We start from the raw sequence: 13,850 nt of genomic DNA, 5'->3' as shown, positions 1-13,850 counted from the left end.
AGGGGAAGTCCCACCCACTCTGCCCTGTGCCTGTATAAAGGTGAGGCGGGGCGGCCGCGACACTCATTGAAGCCGCCAGTTGGGAGAGGAGCAGAGCCAGGCCGGTGCTCCCGAAGGCAGCAAGATGTTGCGAGCCACAGCTCCCTGCTGGTTCCCACCTGCATACCCAGAAGCTAAGAAGGTGGCCGAGGAGGCGGCCCACGAGGCAAGCCGCCATTTGGGAGAGGAGCAGAGCCAGGTCGGTGTTCCCGAAGGCAGCAAGATGTTGCGAGCCACAGCTCCCTGCTGGTTCCCACCTGCATGCCCAGAAGCCAAGAAGGTGGCCGAGGAGGCGGCCCTCGAGGCAAGCCGCCAGTTGGGAGAGGAGCAGAGCCAGGCCGGTGCTCCCGAAGGCAGCAAGATGTTGCGAGCCACAGCTCCCTGCTGGTTCCCACCTGCATACCCAGAAGCTAAGAAGGTGGCCGAGGAGGCGCCCCACGAGGCAAGCCGCCATTTGGGAGTGGAGCAGAGCCAGGTCGGTGTTCCCGAAGGCAGCAAGATGTTGCGAGCCACAGCTCCCTGCTGGTTCCCTCCTGCATACCCAGAAGCCAAGAAGGTGGCCGAGGAGGCGGCCCTCGAGGCTCCAGAATTCCCACTGCCCTCTCATCAGCCTGCCCAGAGCTTCGGGCTCTGCGTGCCCCAGATGCACAACCAGGCCTCAGCACTCGTGGACATCCGGGCGGAGCCCCAGAATAGGGGTCCGGCGGTGCCCCCAGCGTGGCCCAAGATGGCGACGGAGGCGTGGTACTTCCCCGCGCAGAGGGGGTCGGCCTGCTGCTTGCCAGCCGCCCCAAGGCTGACAGAGAGGCCCGGTGGAGTCCGCATCTCAGCCCCCAGGGAGAGGAAGAGGATCGCCCACTTTCCCAGCCCCTGCTTGGTCGCAGGTCGCACCGATGCCAAGAGAACCTGGGTGGCCGGCAGCAGCCAACGCTCCAATGGCTCCAGGGTCGGCACACAGCCACGGAAGACTGGTCGCAACAGACGGGGGAGGGCATGCAAGACCTCCACCACACTCAGCTCTAAGCGAATCGTCCGTCGTCCATCCTTACCGACTTGGAAGAAACCCATTATCCTCCGAAGGTCTCGCTGCCAAGTCCCCACCGTCATCCGCCGAGGCTATCTCCAACTGTTCACCAAAGAGTGTCTCAAGTTCTGCGCCTCCAAGCAGGAGGCCGAGGAGAAGGCGCTGAACGAGGAGAAGGTGGCCTACGACTGCAGCCCCAACAAGAACATGTACCTGAATGTGGTCCTGAACACCCTCAAGAGACTGAAGGGCCTGACCCCCAGCTCCATGCCGGGCCTCAGCAGGGCCGCCCTGTACAGCCGCCTCCAGGAGTTCCTGCTCACCCAGGACCAGCTCAAGGAGAACGGCTACCCCTTCCCGCACCCCGAGCGGCCCGGAGGCGCCGTCCTCTTCACTGGCCAGGGGAAAGGGCCCGGCGACTCCTCCTGCAGGGTCTGCTGCCGTTGTGGCACCGACTACCTGGTGTCCTCCTCGGGCCGCTGTCTACGCGACCAGTTGTGTTATTATCACTGGGGGCGGGTCCGCTCCAGCCAAGTGGCTGCAGGCCGGGTTCGCCAGTACACCTGCTGTGCAGCTGCTCCTGGCTCAGTGGGCTGCCAGGTGGCAAAGCAGCACGTGCGGGACGGCCGCAAGGAGAGCCTCCATGGCTTCGTGAAGACCTTCAAGAAAGAGTTTTCCACAGACGCTTATCCAGGAATCTACGCCTTGGACTGTGAGATGTGCTACACCACGCATGGCCTGGAGCTGACCCGCGTCACCGTGGTGGACGCCGACATGCAAGTGGTGTACGACACCTTCGTCAAGCCCGACAACGAGATCGTGGACTACAACACCAGGTTTTCCGGAGTGACCGAGGCCGACGTCGCCAAGACGAGCGTCACGTTGCCCGAAGTCCAAGCCATCCTGCTGAGCTTTTTCAGCGCCCAAACCATCCTCATCGGGCACAGCCTGGAGAGCGATCTGCTGGCCCTCAAGCTGATCCACAGCACCGTGGTGGACACGGCCGTGCTCTTCCCGCACTACCTGGGTTTCCCCTACAAGCGTTCCCTCAGGAATCTCGCGGCCGACTACCTGGGACAGATCATCCAGGACAGCCAGGACGGCCACAACTCCAGCGAGGACGCAAACGCCTGCCTGCAGCTGGCGATGTGGAAGGTTCGACAGCGCGCCCAGATCCAGCCACGCAACCGGTCCGCCTCTCCCGCCGCCCTGGCCTGTCCTGAGCCCCAGGCCTCTTCCCAAACTGCCGTCGATCCCGAGAGCTAGCCCTGTCCACCTCGCCGCAAAGCGAAAGAAACTGGAGCAGCCGGCGGCAGGAGAGGGCCAAAAGCCAAGACTAACCCCGACCCCGGACTCCCAGTCCCCCGGAGTCCCTGCCGCGGGCCGTCGTCCCTGTCCCCATCCCTCTGCCCCTCCCAGACTTCTGTCCTTCCACCAATGGGCTCCCCGAGGCCCCAGCCGCCACTCCCAGTCCCCGGTGACCCTGCCGCCGCCCCTGGCGCCTGTGCCCATCCCTCTGCCCCTCCCAGAACTCTGGCCTTCCACCACTAGCCTCCCCCAGCCCACCTGGACTACCCCGGCCTCTGACAACAAGGCCAGCCCCCAGGCCCACCAGCCTCCTGATCGTCTTCGTTCTTGGGCCTCTTCCCCTTCTGTGGGGCTGTCTGAACCTCCCCTCCCCCACCCGATTTTTCCCCCGCCCCCGGGGCAGGCGCAGAATAAATGTCTGTATGAAGTTAAAAATTAAAAATAAAAAAAAAGCTAAAAACAACTGAAAGTCCTTTGCTTTTGAATGTGCGCTTACCTGGTTTTCTCTAGAGGCACCACTGTGAGGTGGCTCAAGCCCTTAGGCTCTGGAGTTAGACATCTGGGTTCCCATTCCAATTCCACCACTTACTAGCTTTGTCATATTGGACGCATAACTTTTTTGCGCTTCTACTTCTTGATCTTTCAAGTGTCATCAGAAGATAATTAGACACCCACACAATAGCAATGGGAGATTTTAACACCCCACCGTCAACATGAAACAGATCAACGAGACAGAAAGTTGAAAAGGATATCCAGGAACTGAACTTAGCTCTGCACCAAGCAGACCGAATAGACATCTACATTAACTCTCCACCCCAAATCAACAGAATATACATTCTTCTCAGCACCACATCACACTTATTCCAAAACTGACCACATACTTGGAAGGAAAGCACTCCTCCGCAAATGCAAAAGAACAGAAATTACAACCAACTGTCTCTCAGACCACAGGGCAGTCAAACTGGACCTCAGGATGAAGAAACTCACTCAAAACCGCTCAACTACACGGAAACGGAGCAATCTGCTCCTGAGTGACTACTGGGTACATAGCGAAATGAAGACAGAATAAAGATGTTCTTTGAAACCAATGAGAACAAAGACACAACATACCAGAATCTCTGGGATACATTGAAAGCAGTGTGTAGAGGGAAACATAGCATTAAATGCCCACAAGAGAAAGCAGGAAAGATCTAAAATGGACACCCTCACGTCCCAATTCAAAGAACCAGGGAAGCAAGAGCAAACACAATGTCTGAATCAGTCAGTCAACTTGCAACAGGGCTCCAAGAGAGAATGAACCACCATGCCTCTTTAAATCCACGTTTCTATTTGGAATCTTCAATGAGAGATGAGACACTAAGCAGCTAGTTTTGGTGGAATGGCTGATTTTGTCAATGTTTTCGGTGTGTGAGTGTGTGTGTGTGTGTGTATGTATAGATAACTAAATTAAACTGATAATCTGGATGCTTACATTTCCATTCATTTAATTTGTGTATGTGAGCCCACGCACACGTATATACACACACACTAACACTTCCAGAACACTGACTTAGTGAAGAACTGGATTTCCAGTGTGTCAGACAAATTTCAGAAAGCGCTGAAGAAGGGCATTTCTGATGGATTTCACCGTTCCTGGAATTTTATTTTCCTTTATAACTTAGAGTTCTTCTCTGGAGATTTAATAGATAAAAGTCTTTTGCAGTGTACGTTATTTCATTGTATTTTTATAATTTATTTAAATTGTCATTTTAAATTGACAAATAAAAATGATATATATTTATGGTGTACAACATGAAGTTTCGTATATGTATACATTGTGGAATGACACAAAAATCAAGCTAATTAACACATTCGTTTCCTCACATACTGATTTTATGGTGATGAGAACATGTTTCAAATCTACTCTGATAGCACATTTCAAGTATACAGTACATAGTTACCCACTGTCGTTGCCGTGCTGTTCAACATATCTCTAGAACTATTCGTATCTGGAATTTTGTATCATTAGACTAACATCTCCCAATCCCTCCCCGGCCCCTGCCTCGGGTAAGCAGCGTTCTGCTCTCTACGACTCTGAGTTCCACTTTTTTACATTGCACATAGAAGTGAGATCGTGCAGTGTTTGTATTTCTGTGTTTGCTTTTTAAAACTTTATGATGTATTGATGTATTTTTTCAGACAGTGTCGGAGTCTGTCACCAAGGCTGGAGTACAGTGACACAAACACGGCTCACCACGGCCTCCACCTCCCGGGGTCAAGAGATCCTCCCACTTCAGCCTCCTGAGTAGCTAGGACTACAGGCGTCCAACACCACACCTGGCTAATTTTTGTATTTTTTGTAGAGATGGTTGATCTCCAACTCCTGGGCTCAACTCTTCCTCCTCCCTTCTCCTCCCAAAGTCCTGGGATTACAGGCCTGAGCCACTGTGTCTGGCCTTTGCTTTATTTCACACAGTAGAACATCCTCTAGGCTCATTCATGTTGCTAATGATAAGATTTCTTTCTTTTTCAAGGCTGAATAGGATTCTATTGGATATTTGTACCTATATATATAGATAGATAGATAGATATACATTTATTATTATTTTTTTGGGAGGGATATGGTTTCGCTCGTGTTCCCCAGGCTGGAGTGCAGTGGCATGATTTCGGCTCACTACAACCTCTGCCTCCCAGGCTGAAGTGATTCTCCTGCCTCAGCTGAGATTAAAGGCATGTCCCATCATGTGCGGCCAATTTTGTGTTTCTAGGAGAGATGGGTTTTCACCATGTGGGCCAGGCTGTCCTCGAACTCCAACAATTCCACTTCAACTATTTATTGGATACAAATATTTATCTGTGAGAAACAAGATTTTCAAGAGTGAAAGATTTACAGACGACTTAATTGTACATCAGTAAGAGGCTGGCTAACTAAATCAGAGTACGTTCATCCTTACAGAAGAATACTAGGCAGCTAGAACAAAACCAAATGGAGGAAACTCTTCCAAATGGTAACTTGGAATGATGTTCAAGACTTATTGTAAAATAAGTTTACAGTAAGGTGTAAGGTACCTTATGGCAAAATTCTCTCAGAAATGTGTGTGTGGATTTCAAGTCATCCCAGTCCTAGAACATTGTGCTCTTTAGAGATGCCATACCTGTCTTTCCCTTTGTAATATCAAAGCAGTAATATCTTCTCTGGAGGCTTGTTGGGTGAATTGAATGGAAGAAAGTTAAGGAGGTACCAGAACCATTGCTGTTTCCCCTCCATAGCCCTGCCACCCACTAAAGAAAGTTGGATGAGATTACTTAATGATTTCCCATTAAGTTGTGTTTCCAAATATCATGATTACCATTTGAATGTAGTTGGTATGGAGCTTCGTGAGTGTCTGCTTCGTTTATTATGCATCACGTTCAGCTCCTTGTTATTTGCCTCCTAGTTATCATAGTAAAACTCTACTCCTCTACTCCGAGGAGCCCCTACCATCCGTATCGTCACTTTCCGGCCCAGCACTCTTCATGCTCGTTCGTTTAAAGCATTCTACATTGGGCAAATGAATCTTGGAAGGCCAAAGCTACTGAATTTAGCGAGTTTGTGGAGGCGTTCCCACCGGTCAGCCAGGTGGAGTTCCACACACCCGATGACTGCACAACTCCTATAAGGCAGCAATATGCTGCAAACCCAGACGGCCACTCTTCTCACCCCTCGTCCCTTTGCTGTTCTGGATAATGAGGTCAATAGTCACCTAGGCAACTGCAAAACAAACTGAAATGGAGAAAGGCCTTCCGGCTGGTGACTAGCCGAGGTCCACCTGGCCCCAATAAGCTGCTGAACAAGAAGGGCTGCCAGAAATTTCCCCCTAGGGAATTTGGTGGAGACGAAGACCTGCTCACTGAACAACGGTTCCTCCCAGGATACCCCCAAGCTGAAGAAGCGGGCTCTGAGCCACCCCCTTTCACCCTCCTTTTCCCCACCCTGGCCTGGTGAAGGTGCGCATCAGGATGTGGACTACTGAGCCCTAAAGAAATAAGTCATTCCACTTTGACCCCACGGAGGATTGCCTGTGCGGATCTTCAACGAGTCTACCAGTGTCTAGACACGGGAGCAGTTCTGTCTGGCACAGCAGCTCCCTCAAGGAAGACAAGAGTGAGGAGAAAGGAAACTCAAGTCTGACCATTCTGTCCTGGGAGACAAGAGGAGGATCTCATCTCTCATCTTTCCAAGCAAGGCAACGAGACTTTCTCTCATCTTTCCAAGCAAGGCAAGGAGACTTTTTCTCATGAGGAAACAAAAAGAAGTTGGAAGGAACGAAACCAGCCTGGAAGGTGAATTCCTAAGGATTGCCCATTGAAACTGACAAAATGGCCCTTGTTTGATGAGAGGAATGAGCAGAGCATTGATGTGGTCAAAAAGGACTCGAGTGAGACTTTCCCAGCATGTTTCTACCAAAGCTTTGTCTAAGTTTCGCAAAACACTCTCCTAATAAGCAGATGTTTGGCTCTTCAGAAAGTCAACATGCAAAATGCCTTGAGCGTCCCATAACACTGATGCCATGAAGTTGCCTTTGGTCTGCCCTCCTTTTCCTTTGACTGGACCACTGCCATCTCTTGGTAGCCATCGCTTTGATGACGCTTTGTCTTCAGGATCATATTGGCAAAGCCATGTTCCAAATTCCGGTTACAATTTGTCAAACAGGTGCCCCAGGATCGTGATCCCTCCTGTTGAAAATTTCCACTGATAGCTCTCGTCGTCACTGCAGCTGATCTGGGCACAATGGTTTTCACAGCCACTGCAGGATTCATCTTCCACATCTTCTCATCTCTTCTTGAAACAAGCCATACCTCCGTAAAGAGTTGATTTCTTTGGGCTAGTGTCCTTAGAAGCTTTTCTTCAAACATCAATGATTTCTTCATTCTTCCACCCAAGCTTCACCGTCAATTGGATGTTTGCTCTTGCTGCAATTTTAGCGGAATTCAAGTTGCACTGATAGGAGGCCTTTTCAGTGGATGTCTCATCCTTCTTAGTGCCTCCAATGAGATCCAGTTCAGAAAGGTTGTAAGAAGTTAGTACATGTTTATTTTAGTGAAAACGAATTGAAATCCATGCATAGATTTCTCACCATGTACATTTTCTATGAACTTTCGGAAGACCCCCTGTACTGAATATTGCCCAAATCCTGGGAGAGAAGTGGATGCGGTCCACTTCCTGTCTTCAGTTTGCCCACAGTGGAGGAGTGCACAGAGCAGGGAAAGGCAACCCCAGAGAGAGGCATGCCCTCCAGCATGCAGCAGACTGCTGGCCCAGTCCTGGCTCCATGGGCTGCTGTGTGGGCCCAGCAAGCTGACCAACCTCCCTGAACCTTAATTTAATCCTAGGTAGCCCAATTCCACTCGCTATTATAGGACTGCTGTGCAGGGACAGTCAATTAACTTAAGAAAAGGAACCTAGCTCCAAGGTTGGCAACCGGGAATTCCAGTTGATTCCATGGGCGGACCCCCTGAGGAATTCCCAAGCTGAAGTCTCGTGGAAGATGAGGTTCAGTGTGACTAGACTGAAGCACCAATCCAATGAAGGGGAAGTCCCACCCACTCTGCCCTGTGCCTGTATAAAGGTGAGGCGGGGCGGCCGCGCCACTCATTGAAGCCGCCAGTTGGGAGAGGAGCAGAGCCAGGCCGGTGCTCCCGAAGGCAGCAAGATGTTGCGAGCCACAGCTCCCTGCTGGTTCCCACCTGCATACCCAGAAGCTAAGAAGGTGTCCGAGGAGGCGGCCCACGAGGCAAGCCGCCATTTGGGAGAGGAGCAGAGCCAGGTCGGTGTTCCCGAAGGCAGCAAGATGTTGCGAGCCACAGCTCCCTGCTAGTTCCCACCTGCATGCCCAGAAGCCAAGAAGGTGGCCGAGGAGGCGGCCCTCGAGGCAAGCCGCCAGTTGGGAGAGGAGCAGAGCCAGGCCGGTGCTCCCGAAGGCAGCAAGATGTTGCAAGCCACAGCTCCCTGCTGGTTCCCACCTGCATACCCAGAAGCTAAGAAGGTGGCCGAGGAGGCGGCCCTCGAGGCTCCAGAATTCCCACTGCCCTCTCATCAGCCTGCCCAGAGCTTCGGGCTCTGCGTGCCCCAGATGCACAACCAGGCCTCAGCACTCGTGGACATCCGGGCGGAGCCCCAGAATAGGGGTCCGGCGGTGCCCCCAGCGTGGCCCAAGATGGCGATGGAGGCGTGGTACTTCCCCGCGCAGAGGGGGTCGGCCTGCTGCTTGCCAGCCGCCCCAAGGCTGACAGAGAGGCCCGGTGGAGTCCGCATCTCAGCCCCCAGGGAGAGGAAGAGGATCGCCCACTTTCCCAGCCCCTGCTTGGTCGCAGGTCGCACCGATGCCAAGAGAACCCGGGTGGCCGGCAGCAGCCAACGCTCCAATGGCTCCAGGGTCGGCACACAGCCACGGAAGACTGGTCGCAACAGACGGGGGAGGGCATGCAAGACCTCCACCACACTCAGCTCTAAGCGAATCGTCCGTCGTCCATCCTTACCGACTTGGAAGAAACCCATTATCCTCCGAAGGTCTCGCTGCCAAGTAACCACCGTCATCCGCCGAGGCTATCTCCAACTGTTCACCAAAGAGTGTCTCAAGTTCTGCGCCTCCAAGCAGGAGGCCGAGGAGAAGGCGCTGAACGAGGAGAAGGTGGCCTACGACTGCAGCCCCAACAAGAACATGTACCTGAATGTGGTCCTGAACACCCTCAAGAGACTGAAGGGCCTGACCCCCAGCTCCATGCCGGGCCTCAGCAGGGCCGCCCTGTACAGCCGCCTCCAGGAGTTCCTGCTCACCCAGGACCAGCTCAAGGAGAACGGCTACCCCTTCCCTCACCCCGAGCGGCCCGGAGGCGCCGTCCTCTTCACTGGCCAGGGGAAAGGGCCCGGCGACTCCTCCTGCAGGGTCTGCTGCCGTTGTGGCACCGACTACCTGGTGTCCTCCTCGGGCCGCTGTCTACGCGACCAGTTGTGTTATTATCACTGGGGGCGGGTCCGCTCCAGCCAAGTGGCTGCAGGCCGGGTTCGCCAGTACACCTGCTGTGCAGCTGCTCCTGGCTCAGTGGGCTGCCAGGTGGCAAAGCAGCACGTGCGGGACGGCCGCAAGGAGAGCCTCCATGGCTTCGTGAAGACCTTCAAGAAAGAGTTTTCCACAGACGCTTATCCAGGAATCTACGCCTTGGACTGTGAGATGTGCTACACCACGCATGGCCTGGAGCTGACCCGCGTCACCGTGGTGGACGCCGACATGCAAGTGGTGTACGACACCTTCGTCAAGCCCGACAACGAGATCGTGGACTACAACACCAGGTTTTCCGGAGTGACCGAGGCCGACGTCGCCAAGACGAGCGTCACGTTGCCCGAAGTCCAAGCCATCCTGCTGAGCTTTTTCAGCGCCCAAACCATCCTCATCGGGCACAGCCTGGAGAGCGATCTGCTGGCCCTCAAGCTGATCCACAGCACCGTGGTGGACACGGCCGTGCTCTTCCCGCACTACCTGGGTTTCCCCTACAAGCGTTCCCTCAGGAATCTCGCGGCCGACTACCTGGGACAGATCATCCAGGACAGCCAGGACGGCCACAACTCCAGCGAGGACGCAAACGCCTGCCTGCAGCTGGCGATGTGGAAGGTTCGACAGCGCGCCCAGATCCAGCCACGCCACCGGTCCGCCTCTCCCGCCGCCCTGGCCTGTCCTGAGCCCCAGGCCTCTTCCCAAACTGCCGTCGATCCCGAGAGCTAGCCCTGTCCACCTCGACGCAAAGCGAAAGAAACTGGAGCAGCCGGCAGCAGGAGAGGGCCAAAAGCCAAGACTAACCCCGACCCCGGACTCCCAGTCCCCCGGAGTCCCTGCCGCGGGCCGTCGTCCCTGTCCCCATCCCTCTGCCCCTCCCAGACCTCTGTCCTTCCACCAATGGGCTCCCCGAGGCCCCAGCCGCCACTCCCAGTCCCCGGTGACCCTGCCGCCGCCCCTGGCGCCTGTGCCCATCCCTCTGCCCCTCCCAGACCTCTGGCCTTCCACCACTAGCCTCCCCCAGCCCACCTGGACTACCCCGGCCTCTGACAACAAGGCCAGCCCCCAGGCCCACCAGCCTCCTGATCGTCTTCGTTCTTGGGCCTCTTCCCCTTCTGTGGGGCTGTCTGAACCTCCCCTCCCCCACCCGATTTTTCCCCCGCCCCCGGGGCAGGCGCAGAATAAATGTCTGTATGAAGTTAAAAATTAAAAATAAAAAAAAAGCTAAAAACAACTGAAAGTCCTTTGCTTTTGAATGTGCGCTTACCTGGTTTTCTCTAGAGGCACCACTGTGAGGTGGCTCAAGCCCTTAGGCTCTGGAGTTAGACATCTGGGTTCCCATTCCAATTCCACCACTTACTAGCTTTGTCATATTGGACGCATAACTTTTTTGCGCTTCTACTTCTTGATCTTTCAAGTGTCATCAGAAGATAATTAGACACCCACACAATAGCAATGGGAGATTTTAACACCCCACCGTCAACATGAAACAGATCAACGAGACAGAATGTTGAAAAGGATATCCAGGAACTGAACTTAGCTCTGCACCAAGCAGACCGAATAGACATCTACATTAACTCTCCACCCCAAATCAACAGAATATACATTCTTCTCAGCACCACATCACACTTATTCCAAAACTGACCACATACTTGGAAGGAAAGCACTCCTCCGCAAATGCAAAAGAACAGAAATTACAACCAACTGTCTCTCAGACCACAGGGCAGTCAAACTGGACCTCAGGATGAAGAAACTCACTCAAAACCGCTCAACTACACGGAAACGGAGCAATCTGCTCCTGAGTGACTACTGGGTACATAGCGAAATGAAGACAGAATAAAGATGTTCTTTGAAACCAATGAGAACAAAGACACAACATACCAGAATCTCTGGGATACATTGAAAGCAGTGTGTAGAGGGAAACATAGCATTAAATGCCCACAAGAGAAAGCAGGAAAGATCTAAAATGGACACCCTCACGTCCCAATTCAAAGAACCAGGGAAGCAAGAGCAAACACAATGTCTGAATCAGTCAGTCAACTTGCAACAGGGCTCCAAGAGAGAATGAACCACCATGCCTCTTTAAATCCACGTTTCTATTTGGAATCTTCAATGAGAGATGAGACACTAAGCAGCTAGTTTTGGTGGAATGGCTGATTTTGTCAATGTTTTCGGTGTGTGAGTGTGTGTGTGTGTGTGTATGTATAGATAACTAAATTAAACTGATAATCTGGATGCTTACATTGCCATTCATTTAATTGGTGTATGTGAGCCCACGCACACGTATATCCACACACACTAACACTTCCAGAACACTGACTTAGTGAAGAACTGGATTTCCAGTGTGTCAGACAAATTTCAGAAAGCGCTGAAGAAGGGCATTTCTGATGGATTTCACCGTTCCTGGAATTTTATTTTCCTTTATAACTTAGAGTTCTTCTCTGGAGATTTAATAGATAAAAGTCTTTTGCAGTGTACGTTATTTCATTTTATTTTTATAATTTATTTAAATTGTCATTTTAAATTGACAAATAAAAATGATATATATTTATGGTGTACAACATGAAGATTCGTATATGTATACATTGTGGAATGACACAAAAATCAAGCTAATTAACACATTCGTTTCCTCACATACTGATTTTATGGTGATGAGAACATGTTTCAAATCTACTCTGATAGCACATTTCAAGTATACGGTACATAGTTACCCACTGTAGTTGCCGTGCTGTTCAACATATCTCTAGAACTATTCGTATCTGAAATTTTCTATCATTAGACTAACATCTCCCAATCCCTCCCCGGCCACTGCCTCGGGTAAGCAGCGTTCTGCTCTCTACGACTCTGAGTTCCACTTTTTTACATTGCACATAGAAGTGAGATCGTGCAGTATTTGTATTTCTGTGTTTGCTTTTTAAAACTTTATGATGTATTGATGTATTTTTTCAGTCAGTGTCGGAGTCTGTCACCAAGGCTGGAGTACAGTGACAGAAACACGGCTCACCACGGCCTCCACCTCCCGGGGTCAAGAGATCCTCCCACTTCAGCCTCCTGAGTATCTAGGACTACAGGCGTCCAACACCACACCTGGCTAATTTTTGTATTTTTTGTAGAGATGGTTGATCTCCGACTCCTGGCCTCAACTCTTCCTCCTCCCTTCTCCTCCCAAAGTCCTGGGATTACAGACCTGAGCCACTGTGTCTGGCCTTTGCTTTATTTCACACAGTAGAACATCCTCTAGGCTCATTCATGTTGCTAATGATAAGATTTCTTTCTTTTTCAAGGCTGAATAGGATTCTATTGGATATTTGTACCTATATATATAGATAGATAGATAGATATACATTTATTATTATTTTTTTGGGAGGGATATGGTTTCGCTCGTGTTCCCCAGGCTGGAGTGCAGTGGCATGATTTCGGCTCACTACAACCTCTGCCTCCCAGGCTGAAGTGATTCTCCTGCCTCAGCTGAGATTAAAGGCATGTCCCATCATGTGCGGCCAATTTTGTGTTTCTAGGAGAGATGGGTTTTCACCATGTGGGCCAGGCTGGCCTCGAACTCCAACAATTCCACTTCAACTATTTATTGGATACAAATATTTATCTGTGAGAAACAAGATTTTCAAGAGTGAAAGATTTACAGACGACTTAATTGTACATCAGTAAGAGGCTGGCTAACTAAATCAGAGTACGTTCATCCTTACAGAAGAATACTATGCAGCTAGAACAAAACCAAATGGAGGAAACTCTTCCAAATGGTAACTTGGAATGATGTTCAAGACTTATTGTAAAATAAGTTTACAGTAAGGTGTAAGGTACCTTATGGCAAAATTCTCTCAGAAATGTGTGTGTGGATTTCAAGTCATCCCAGTCCTAGAACATTGTGCTCTTTAGAGATGCCATACCTGTCTTTCCCTTTGTAATATCAAAGCAGTAATATCTTCTCTGGAGGCTTGTTGGGTGAATTGAATGGAAGAAAGTTAAGGAGGTACCAGAACCATTGCTGTTTCCCCTCCATAGCCCTGCCACCCACTAAAGAAAGTTGGATGAGATTACTTAATGATTTCCCATTAAGTTGTATTTCCAAATATCATGATTACCATTTGAATGTAGTTGGTATGGAGCTTCGTGAGTGTGTGCTTCGTTTATTATGCATCACGTTCAGCTCCTTGTTATTTGCCTCCTAGTTATCATAGTAAAACTCTACTCCTCTACTCCGAGGAGCCCCTACCATCCGTATCGTCACTTTCCGGCCCAGCACTCTTCATGCTCGTTCGTTTAAAGCATTCTACATTGGGCAAATGAATCTTGGAAGGCCAAAGCTACTGAATTTAGCGAGTTTGTGGAGGGGTTCCCACCGGTCAGCCAGGTGGAGTTCCACACACCCGATGACTGCACAACTCCTATAAGGCAGCAATATGCTGCAAACCCAGACGGCCACCCTTCTCACCCCTCGTCCCTTTGCTGTT

The sequence above is a fragment of the Pongo abelii genome, chromosome 7, assembly GCF_028885655.2.
Source record: "Pongo abelii isolate AG06213 chromosome 7, NHGRI_mPonAbe1-v2.0_pri, whole genome shotgun sequence".
NCBI classification, from domain to species: domain Eukaryota; kingdom Metazoa; phylum Chordata; class Mammalia; order Primates; family Hominidae; genus Pongo; species Pongo abelii.
Note: the sequence above shows the minus strand (reverse complement) of the source record.